We start from the raw sequence: 12,060 nt of genomic DNA, 5'->3' as shown, positions 1-12,060 counted from the left end.
CATATGCCTTATACATTGTACAGAATGGCATGGTCAGTAATACAATTGTGTGAGAAATTATATGCTATTACCTACAAGTAGATTAAGTATAAGATTGTTCTTTTGCTGTGTAGTTTTACTGGAAAAGAGACCCTTTCTATATGTGCCTCCTCAACAAATGCTAGTTGTAACCAGTAAAGACAAAAGTATTAGTTGTTCCAGAATTAGCACACAAAGAAGGAATTGTATTTTAAAAGCTCTATTTATATGGAGCAAGTACTTTATATATGCTCTCATTGTGTATGATAAATTTTGGTGTTGAATAAATCTTAATGGTACTTAGGGAAAACTGGTTTATAAGTGGAAACATATAACACATTTTGGTGACTGTGAACTGAGTTCATGGTGATAAGAGCAATTCAAATGCATTTCAGATTAATTTAGTGGCTGCATGCTTATAGTGTTATACTTTATGTTGCTTTCCCTCATAAATTTTTTTGAATATTTTCTCATGGTGCTACAGATAAGTATTCATTTGGAATGCATGTGTATCTTATTCCTATTTCCATAAGCATTCCATTAGCTAATAGACGTGTAATGCTTGTTACTCCTCTCCATCCTCCCTGCTGCTTTTTAACTATTTCTAATGCATGCTTTGTCTCTGTTGCTGTTATTTTACTAAATTTAGCATAGCACAGAGACCCTGCAATGTGGGAAATGATTTCTTCCTTCTTGAGCCTTGATGCACAGGATCCTGAATCATGTTCATAACTAGAGGTGTTCTGATTAGATTCTGCTGATGGATACAAACTCCCTGCTTGCATATGCTTCAGAAAAGTTGTGTATGAATGCAGTTTTGGCAGGTGTTCAGAAGGCAAATTTATTTGGTAATAGAGCTGGAGATACTGGGCTTAGAAAGCTCATAGTTTGCATAGAGTGCATTGTTAGTTTCTTCTTCTTGGTATGTATAAGACTATTATTTCAATTTGTACTTGTTAATATATGTTTATATTATAATAAATATATGTTGTAATTGCAGGTGTTTACCCTAGCTTCTAGATTTAAAGGACAATTAAGCAGTACACAAAATAATAACTTGCTGATTTTTTTTTCTAAGGAGCAAGCAGTTCCAAATACTTACATTTTTAAGGTTCTTACAAAATTTTGAGTGTACTTTGCAGCTATCCCCTTCTTCATGTTTTCACCTTTTGTATGGAAAAATAATTTCTCTTAGAAATTCTTTATAAGACATTTTTTTTGTCTGGAAAGTGAGTTTGAACAGATTTTCTATAATATGGGTTTAGGTTTTGTTTCCTTTTAAGCGAGAGAAAGAAGCAAAAAAGATTCTTTTTACCTAGACAGTAACAAAAAATCACACTGCAGTGTTTGCATAACGCTTGTAGTGGTTTGTACACATAGAACAACAGTGATTTGTGTGTTAGTGGGAAAGAGGCCAATACATTTTCTTTCTATGGGTTCTTGGCTTCAGTGTACGGTTTCTAAACTAAGGAAATAATTTTTCATACCTTTCTCTGTTCTGGAGGATTGCCATATTTGCTGAATATATTATGACACCCTATTCATCTCACAGCACAGCTCAAAGCACTCATGTGGCATCTTCCACCGCTGAGCTTTGCATGTAAATCATTGCAGTACAGTTCCCCCACAAAGAAATGAAAAAAAAAAAAAAAGTAAAAAACAAGAAAAAAATAAATTTTGTATTTCTCAGGAAGTGAGAAAAGTGCTGGTGATATTGCAGCCAATAGTAAAACCTCTGTTAGCATCGTGGGATCAGGATAGTGTTTGTGGCCTTGACCTTTACACATACACATTCCAGATGTTTAAAAACCACTTAGGATAGAAAGTTTCTTTTGTTGTAAAGTGCATCAAAGAGAACTGAGAAAACAGAGAAGACAGTTAAGCAATTCAACTTTTTCACTTTTTGTGTCTTGTGAATCCTGTCACTTTACAACATGGTTCCTTCCAGGGAGAAATTGATCAGTTAACATATTTAATCAAGTCAGGGCTCCAGATGTTTATTGATCTATTAATGACAGGTAGTTATTAGCTGTAAGTGGACTACAGCTTTTGCTGCTTGTTGTGGCGGTGTTTCCTGACAAGGTAGAGATATATACAACTCCACTGATTCTGCTACTAAGAATAGCTCAAATAACATTTTTGGTATGAAACAGAAGCTACATCAAAATTCTGTGTTTGAGAAAAACCTTCATATTAATAACCCCGTTTTGTTGAGAGGTTTTTCTGGCTGCAGGCACAGCACTCAAAGAATTCTCGTTGTCATATGATTTCAGAGGTATATATGAAAATTAATCTGTACAAACTAAGAATTCTCATTGTTCTGAGTTTTAGACTTAAAGACTTTATTGTTTCGTGTCCATGTCTTTTTTTCTTAATAATGAGTTTTTCATCCAAGCAAAGTAACATGTACATCCTAGCAAGCAGTTTAAAATCATTGCTGACAAGAGGGATTGGGAGTGATTTTACAGGTAATAATGCCATTGCCTTTCTACTTAGTCTGAGGGAAGATAGTAATAAGTTCCAGGCAAATCAAGTCATAAGTGACTTCTGAAAACATACCTAGGGATCTCATAAGGCTATAGGATAATTCAGATTTGAAGGTACTGCAGGTCGTCTGGTTCAATTTTCTGCTCAAAGCTGAATGAACAGTCCTTGTCTAGTAATCAGCAAAGGCTATCTGGAAATGCAATTTTCTGTCTTTTCTGTTGTGGTTTGTTTTTTTGTTTTGTTTTGAACTTGCAGCCCAATATGTTATGAATTATATTAAAACCTAGGGATCTGTTTCAAAGCTTCACTAAAGACTATCCAAAAACCAAAATTAATCAAGATGGCTTGGTGACTTGCTTGAGGAAGTACAAAACCAGATGCCTCTGCTGAAAAAACACTATGCTATCACAAGAAACAGTAAAATTATGGGTACACCATAAATTTCTGAGGAAACTGTTTTCAATCAGGGATCCTGCAGTGACTCCAGTTGTCTCACAGCCTTTATGCTCCTGACTTTGGTACAGATTTGCTCTGACTGTTGCAAGTTTTGTTGTTGTTTTTTGGTTTTGTTTTTTTTTGTATCAGTGTGTGATTGATGCTTCCTATTGTCTGTTTAGATATGCTTTTTTAGAATAGTAATTTCTTTATGAGCATGCAGTTATTTTCGTGATAGAGGCTTAATCTTGGCAATTCAAGTAACTGTGGCAGTTTATAAATGAATGAAATAAAAAGGCCATGGGTCATAATTGCAGCATAATAAGATAAATATATGTAAATTTGAAAAAAAAATAAAGTGTAGATTTTGGGGCGTTGTTTTTCTCTTTTACAATTGCATTTCTCATATCTTCTTTTCTGCTTGTTCCCTTGGAAACATTCATTTTGAGAGGATAACAATATGTTTAGTACTGAGGACATTCAGAAAGCTGTCTGATTTTTGGGGTTCTTGATGCCCATATACTTTCCAGTTGATATGGGAGGTGATAGGACATTTCACTTTAATGCAAAGAGGATCCTGGGGGTGGAAGAAAGTCCTTTTGTGCCCACGGGTTAACAAGGTGGAAAGAGGCAGGGCAATATGTAGTATCAATTTACTCTTATAGAAAGAAGCTTCCCTTCTTTGCTGTAGAAACCCAATTGTAACAAGAAGCAATGATACAATATACTCATAGAATGCAAAATGTTAACAAAATTTTACATCTTCATCAACTCTTTTCATGAGACTTCCTCATAATACCCATTTGTGACTTTCTTGGTATGAAATTTTCCATGAGCCACTGATCATTGCCTGGGAAGAGGGGAGAGAACAGCATGCTGATTCTGCCATCCTTCCTCTCACCCTGGGAATGAAACCCTGAAGGGAGAAGGGCCGCTGCATTCACAGTATCTGTGTCTGCCATTTCCCAGAGCTATAGGAACTGTAACAAATAATCAGAGTGTGGGAGCTAAAAGCGTAGATACAGAGAACAGACCAAGATCTCTTGGTGTTTTGTTCCAATTTTTATTCCTATTCACTGTGCCTGCAGGCAGCATATGAAAAACATATAGCAGTGTTATTGCAGTACATGAATTACTGTTTCATGTCTGTTTGTCTCTGGAGGAAATGAGACAACAGTTTCATGAATTTAGGAGCTAAACAGGTGAAATAGAAAACTTAATTCGATGTTTGGTTGTTTCAGTTACAATAAAGCAATCATAATACCAGTAGGAAGTAAGATTTATGCGTAGACTGAGATAAAAACAAAGTTTAAAATTGCAATATGCTATTTTTCCTCAGTAGCCATCCAAATCAGAACTTAATGAACTTATGAACTTTGCCATCAGTACCCATTAACTGATCTAGAGTGCTAGTTGCAGATATAATTCCTGCTTAACAAGAGTTTTTGAAAAAGAGTCTGAGGGAGGAATGGGATTTCTGCAGTACTAGAGTGATGAATGGAACTCTCTCTAAAACTTGCTCTGGCTTCATCATTCTGTTTTCAATCTTCTCCCAGAAAACATGCCCCTAAGCTGTCATGTATCTCGTCCAGCCTTAATAATATTGATTGACCCCTTCTTCTCAATGTTCTAGAAAAGCTGATTTCAACTTCCAGTGATTTTTAAAGCACAAGGATAGCAGGAATAATAACCTTGCTCCACTCTGATCTACATGCCCTTGTCCTAAAAGTGGAAACCATTAGCTTTTGGGGATTTTGTTTTCCATTAGTCATTGTTGTCCTGCCATACAACAGAAGCACAAAATAATTCATATGCTAAATGTTTCTCATGAAATACACACCAGTCCTCTTAGGTAAATGGTAGACAAATTATTATCTTGGGGTCATTTTATTCCAGACAGTTGTTAATACACCCTTCTCTGCTTTTATTGTGTCATGTTTTATAAAATTTGTTTAAAACTGTTTATGGTTAATGTTTTCACAGACACTTCTTCCTCACAAACCCAGTTTGTTCTGGGGAAAAGTTATCCTTCCTGGTGAATGACCAAAACAGATTAGTTTATCAATTTCTCAGACAAAATGGATCTGGGTGGTGTATCATTGTGTGTCTTGTTAAGAATTTCTCCTTACCCATATCCTAAATGCATTTGCAGTGCCCTAAGTATATTTTTCCTATGCAAATATGCAGTAAAAATATCCAGCGTTTCTGTCTTCAATCCCTGAGATGAATGTGACAGAAAGAACTGTATGAATAATCCAGCCATACATACACAGTTAAAATGGCATTTTCTAGTGCATAAAACAGAGCTCCACTCCCTATTGTGTTATGGTCTTCTCTTGGTCTTTTCTTCATTAATTGCCCTGTGTTTTGCATCATGAGATAACAAGGGTTCAACTGCTATTAAAACATTGCCTGCCCTGTTTTCATGGATGAGGCAGTACTGTTTGATTTCTCGAGGCTGGGGCTTTCTTCTGAAGGTTAGAGTTAGGCTTTCCTACATTCTACCCTGGCAGCATGGGGCATCGAGCTTGTGGATTTGGAAAGATTTCTACCCTCTTTAAACACTCATCAGTTAATGTCCGGAACTGCTTTGTAATATTTTTTGTTGTTAGTAATGTTGCTAGATCTCACGCTTGATATCATGCAGGCTTTTCCTAGTGAGTTCAGGTAAACCTCTGGAACACAGCAGAATGTGTACAGAATAGGGAGCATGGATATGGTGTGACTATTAATATATGTGTGACTGTTTGAGGTATGAACCACCCCAGACACATCTTACTCCAGGAGTATTTTTTTATTGTACTTTTTATGTATTTATGCTAGATGTTATCAAATCAGTCTATTAAAATGTGTTTTCTGGATTGTGTCAGAAACAGAGTGCCGGAAATGCTTTCCCCTTTTCACCTTGTGAGTAATTCTACACGCATTTTCTCTGCTTTTCCATGTTTTCTTTTTAATGTACATTCTTTCCATGAATTGCCTCCAATGACTTCATATACTGTCTGCATATATTTGTGAATGATAAAACACTGCCTGGGTGTATATGAGGACAGCATTAGGGTTTACTAAAGCTTAAAGGGAGTGTGAGAAAAGTACAGCCTGTTGTAAAATCAGCATGGTTCATGCAGCATCGTTGCCACTATAATCTGGGAGAGGAGAGTTCATTGTCCTCTTGAACTTTTGTGCCTGTATGTGCCTGTTGCACATGCCATAGATACCTGCAGATATCTTGGTGGATATCTATATCCATACAGGTGTTTGTATGAAAGAAGATGACCTCCTTCTTTTTAGAAGGAATAACTTCAACAAGATCCTTTTCCGATACATCTTTTGAAATAGTTTGCTATGTGAGATTACTCAATGTGAGAAGACAAAAAATCTTAAATATCCTCTGATTTTCTGTAAGATAGACACTTTACTGAAAAGACATAAGGACAATAAATTCTGTTTTCAGGAAATTTGTGTTGCCAGCCAAAATGATTCATGATCACTTCCTAAGATTCTTAGAATAAGTGGGAAAGGTACTTCATTTGATGAATAGAATTTATTGATTAAAAAAATTAATAACAATATTTTGTGGAAAAGTAGATCTGCAGATTTAAAAAAAAAAATTAAAGGATGCTTACCATTTCTACTGGTGGAAATTAAACTTTGAATATGGATATTTGTTGTCCAGTGCAATGATAAAGATAGAGCTGCTAACAAGATGCAAAAGATTGAAATTCAGTCCAGCTTTTCAGAAGCAGCAGCTAAAGATGTGGAAGCAGTTACTAATTTAGCAGCTGAACTATAATCAGTTTCAGAAAGCTGCAGCAAGTTAGTGCTTGCTGCTGTCTCAGTTATCATAGAAAGGACTATAGCATATTTTACTCATTTCCTTTGGAAGGGTACAATGCTTTGGAATATTTTGGTAGCCAACATGGACTCTGTAAAGCAAATATCTTCTCCACAGCTAATAGTGGGGTTTCACCAGTACCATTGTAAGATCTTGTGCATTGGCACAACAGCAGCAACGACGCTTTGTGTAAACTACAGATGTCTAATTAGATACATGTTACTCAGAGGATAGATCTTACTAATTCATGAACTCAAGATATATTTAATATCTGTCAATCTATTTTTAAAATGACATAGCCCTTCCATAGATTCATGGCTATAATGAGTGTATTGTATCAAGGTTAAATTGTATTCACAAAAATATTTGTAGTTTGGAACATTATGTATCATTTAAGGGAATCTCTTCTCCCATCACCTTAAGAATAAATAATCTGTGTTCTGCTAGCATTGGTCCATCTCAAAACTTCTAACATTTTTTTCCCTTTTCACGACTCATGTCTCTTTGATGTCTCTTTCTGTCTCTACCTGTGATATTTGTAACATAATCTGATTTAATATATGCTTTTGTAAAATCTTAATAGTATTTACAATAGTGCCACTGTCGAATGACACAGGAGTAAGAGATCAAAGCTTCCCTTCTTTTTAATCATCTGTGCCCTATGGTATGGATTGTGTTTTTATCATTTTGGGGTTTTTTGCAAAGCACTGTGTCAAGTAGCAAGAATGTTTGGAAGAGATACTGAACAACTTATTTTTTTGAAAACCTGAAATTGTGAACTGGACAAAAAAACCTGTCAAACATATAAGATAATCCATGTGTGATGATGCTCTTTGCCATTATGCCAGTTACTTCACCCACTAATAACAAAATCTCCAAGTGTTAGGGATTTTTGGTTTGCTTGAATTTGGTTTTGTTTGTTTAAAATTTTCTGTGCAGTGTCTTGGAATGCAGCAGTACTGAGGAGCTGAGATGATTGCTGGCCACAGTTTAGTGCTCAGTGCAGATCAACCTTTACCATGCTAAGCAAAGGGCAAACTACTCTAACTGAACCAAAATATCTTGACCCTTGCTCTGATTAATACTGGACCTTGATTTTTGGCCCAATGGCAAATGCTGTTGTTCGCCATCATGTTCCAGTTCAAGATTTAACTTTATTCAAGGTAGTGGAATGATATGAACAAATGCTCAGAGAAAGATAAAAAAGGCTCAATAGTATTTGAACGTCGTGCTATCTTCAGAAATTTTTTCATTATATACCTATTCATCAAGAATTCACTGTCTGTCTATATTTTAAGACCAAGCACACAAAAAATGTCCTCTCAATTCAGTGTATTAGAGGATCATTTTTTTCTGTCTCCCAAACTTTTTAATCCTTGCTAGGAGTTATGACTGAAGGATGATAATAGAATAGCTTCTCATCTTTGTCAATGACTGAAAAATAGCAATGCTTTCTTGCTAACAAAATCATGAACAAATAAGTTGAGCAGGATCAAAACAAATTTTAAAATTTTTCTGTCTTATTTCAGGATATTCTTTGAGATTTCTCTCTGATTAATTTTACTGCTACCCTAATGGAAGAAACATGGACCTTACTGAAATCCTATTCTCCTGTATTAAGACTGATTATTAACAGCTATTCACTAGACTAGGGTGGTGAGCATCTTCTTGCTGCTATTTTATTACCAATGTCTCTGTACTTTATCAGTAAAGTTGGTGTCATCTTCAAAATGTTATTTTTCATGTTTATAAGTTGCCCTGATCTCTTGTTAATTTTAAAAATTAATTAATTTTAAAAAGTGTTTTGATTCATAAAATATTTTGACTTCAAATAGAAGGAATTCTCATATATCAGGCATATGGCACTAGGTTTGATCTGCCTGTGAATTTAGCAAAAGTAACAGAGCAAGGAACGTTTGCATTGCTCCTCAGAGCCTTGCCCTCCAAATACTGCCTGGATGTGCCCTGAGCAACCTGACACCTTGTTTCCTGCCTGTCTGGATATCCTTCCAAGGCAAATGGGTGGGCATTGGTAGGCAGGCATGCATAACAGTTATTATAGATTCTCTAATGAGAATTAAAGAAGGAACAAGGTGGAAAAGCCCTCCAGAAAGTACCTTTCCTTTACAGTCAGGGCTCCTGGGACTTGCATGCCCTGGAGTACTGGGGCAGGACACAAGGAGCTCTTAGCTCTATTCAGCTCTGCTGAAGGGTAGTACAAGTCCTCTCTGAAGGCCACAGAAGATTTCTTTGCATTGTGTAACAGGTTTGGCAGAGGCAAAACGGCATACATGAATGCATTCTCTCTCATATGCACTTGACTTGGCATGATTCTTGGTGGAAAAATATATTTCACTTTGCAGAAGCTTTTAATAAATCACTTGCAATCCTGCAAACTGAAGGAATAGCTTTGTTTCTTTGCAAGTCACAGAATATCTTGAGAGTGTATTCCTGGTATACTAATTTATCCAAGACAGCAAGTAATAGCTTCCTTAGATCTGTATCAAAGAGCAAAATCTGTAATTAATAAGAAGCTTCATGAATGAAGTTGAAGGGGAGTTACAGCAAGCAACTTTTCCTGTCTTCTCTATCCCTCTGGCTTTTAAATAATCCACTTTAGAGCATTATTCATTATTTAAAGAAAAACTTAAGAAATGGTAATGACTGGGATTACTGTAATTCTAGAAAAAGTAGGACTCTTCTGTTGTGCATTTTCTTATACAAAAGTAATGTGACAAAATGTAAAAAAAAAAAAAAAATCAAATTGGTAATGCCAATGATTGCCAGAGGGGATACCTAAACCTGCACATCTGTGCCTAGCTTTACAGAAATACACAATAATTGGCCAGAGTCTATGATTAAGAATTTCATAATAAAATCCAAATGGGAATCTACCAATATTCCTCCTATATTAATGAAGAAACTTGTAATATCTATAATTATCATAGTAAAAAAAAAAAAACATAACCAACAACAAAAATGTGTCAAATTTAAATGCAAATTACAATCCTGTGATTATCAACACCACAAATTGCTGTTTATTTCTGATGATTTGGTTCAACTAAAACATACATATTTACAGAAATAGATAATTTTAACATTGAAGGGAAATTATTTTTCTGTTGCCATTTGTGTGATGTTCTTTTTATAAACTTAATGTAATAAATTTATTTCATGTTTTATCCCCCATAGCTTAGTACTTTATTTTACCCATATACCTTACTATTATTAGGATTTTCAAACAGTTTAGAATGCTATTCCTTTTATATATCTATTCTGGTAAAAGTTGTTCAAATATATCTAAGAGTTATCACTTCTTCAATACAGGCATGTCAGAAGGCCAGGAATATTCAAAATAGTCACAATATACAGTCTAAGTTTTCAGCTCAAGATGAGCATTTTAATATTAACTTTGTAAAAAAAAAAAGAATAACCTATAATAATGTATAGCTTCAATATTGTGTAATTTGAAAGCTGCTTGGGAAGAAGGTAATAGTGCAATTTTTAGGAGATGATGGAGAATTCAAATCACTGTGTATATAGTAGATGAAAGCTTTCTGGAAGCCGATGAACATTTACTGAGAGGATCATTGTTGACCTTAATTTTTTTGTTCTCAAATTGGAGTTAATTTGGAACTATTGTACTAAGACTAGCTTGGCTGGGGGAAATTGAGTGCCAATGACTGGGTAGCTTTATGCAGTTGGAAAAATTCAACAGTACTTCCAAGTCCTAAGTTGAATAAAGTCGCATCCAGTGTAACTTCCTTGAGATCAGTAGAATACTGAAAATTCAATTTGTCACACAAGCTGCTTTCAGGTTTTGAATAACTTTAGTGGGATTTGCTGTGTTTTAAAAATGAAGCCTTTTGAGGATGCAGAGGAAGCTGTAGGTCAAAAAATAACAAAATGGCTTTGAGTGTCTGGACATGTCCCGGACAGTGAGGCAAAAACCAGCTGCTGTTGCTTTCATTCAAAAACATTTTAGAACTAAGTGCTTTCCAGTTTCACACAAAACATCACAGGATTTTTATGGTACATTAAATCCACATTTGCTTTGATGAACATAGAACTTTTAGAAATATGTCCTAACCTAAAGTGGCTTTGAAATTGAACTAGTCCCTTAAAGAGCTATCAACTCCTGAGTTCTGCTTTTAGGATGCACTGAAATAATCTCTTCATAAACTCTTGAGGTCAGTACACTTTTCACTCTCTGATATGAAATTATCTAAATAAAAGTTTAAAAGGAATCAAAATCCCAGGAGTTCTTTTCCTAGAGTCTCCTTAGAAGATTCAACCATGTGATCTGGTCAATTTAAGTATTAACTCTAATTTAAATATGTATTCTAATTTAATTCAAAACCTGTGATTGAAGAACAAAAAGCAGCTGGAAGGTTTGCATCACAAATGCTTTTAATAATTGAAAACTAGTATTTATAGAAAATTTTGAAAATATTGAAATGCAGAGCTCTACAATTAGGTCTGACCACACAAAACAGTGGTGCTTGAAAATTGTGTTTACTGTGTGATGTGGCTGATCATCTATCAAGATAAAATGAAAGTCTCAGTCTACTTCATCCTGGTCACATGCTGAATGTAATATAATCTTCACCTGGCACCTATCAGATGGCCAACAGCCTCCAACAACAGCTGATATAGGGTTGTGTGAGCAATTTATTGTTTGGCTGAATGTTGGGGAGAATAAGAAACACAGAACAAATATTTTTTTAAAATCTAGTTTTAAAATATCAGCTTCATCAGGTCAAGGTATTATATAATTTATGTTTTACAGCTAATCAATAAATTAATAACTATATTATTGTTTTGAAAATATAAAATAGTAATTCCGTTTTTATGGGTCCTTTTTTTTCTTCCATTGTCTTCGGTATAAACAGTGAGCTAAGTTTGACAGTGAAGTTTCTTTAGCTAAAATCCATGTTTTCAGAAGGGAAAGATGTTTAGATACCAAAATTGATTTGTTCCAAGTTGCAGCGGTCAGACTTGTGCTGAGTCAGTGCATTTGCACAGTTTCCACTTAATTTGCATTTATATGTAAGATGGACAACCTTTATCACAGTTATTAAAGAATCTAGCCATTTTTATAGTAATTTATTTTTATTAAGTTAATTGCCAGGTGCAATTACTGCAGTTATATTTTAATAAATGATTTATACACGATATTTCTGTCAATAGGACATACTGAAGTGCACTGTGTTTCAGAGGAAAATAACTTCCTGTATTGCACAACCACAACCATGCTCATCCTGCAGTCATCCAGAAGTATTGCT

General features: G+C 35.0%; 1 protein-coding gene across 1 annotated transcript in view; it reads left to right on the top strand.

Annotated features, from left to right (window-relative positions):
• CNTNAP2 (contactin associated protein 2) overlaps positions 1-12,060 on the top strand; it is a 1,023,368-nt gene that overhangs the window by 712,355 nt on the left and 298,953 nt on the right. The gene's annotated exons all lie outside the window — the stretch shown is intronic.

This window comes from Ammospiza caudacuta, chromosome 1 (genome assembly GCF_027887145.1).
Source record: "Ammospiza caudacuta isolate bAmmCau1 chromosome 1, bAmmCau1.pri, whole genome shotgun sequence".
Lineage (NCBI taxonomy): Eukaryota > Metazoa > Chordata > Aves > Passeriformes > Passerellidae > Ammospiza > Ammospiza caudacuta.
The sequence above is the reverse complement of the archived record's forward strand: the minus strand, read 5'-3'. Positions and strand labels throughout refer to the sequence as shown.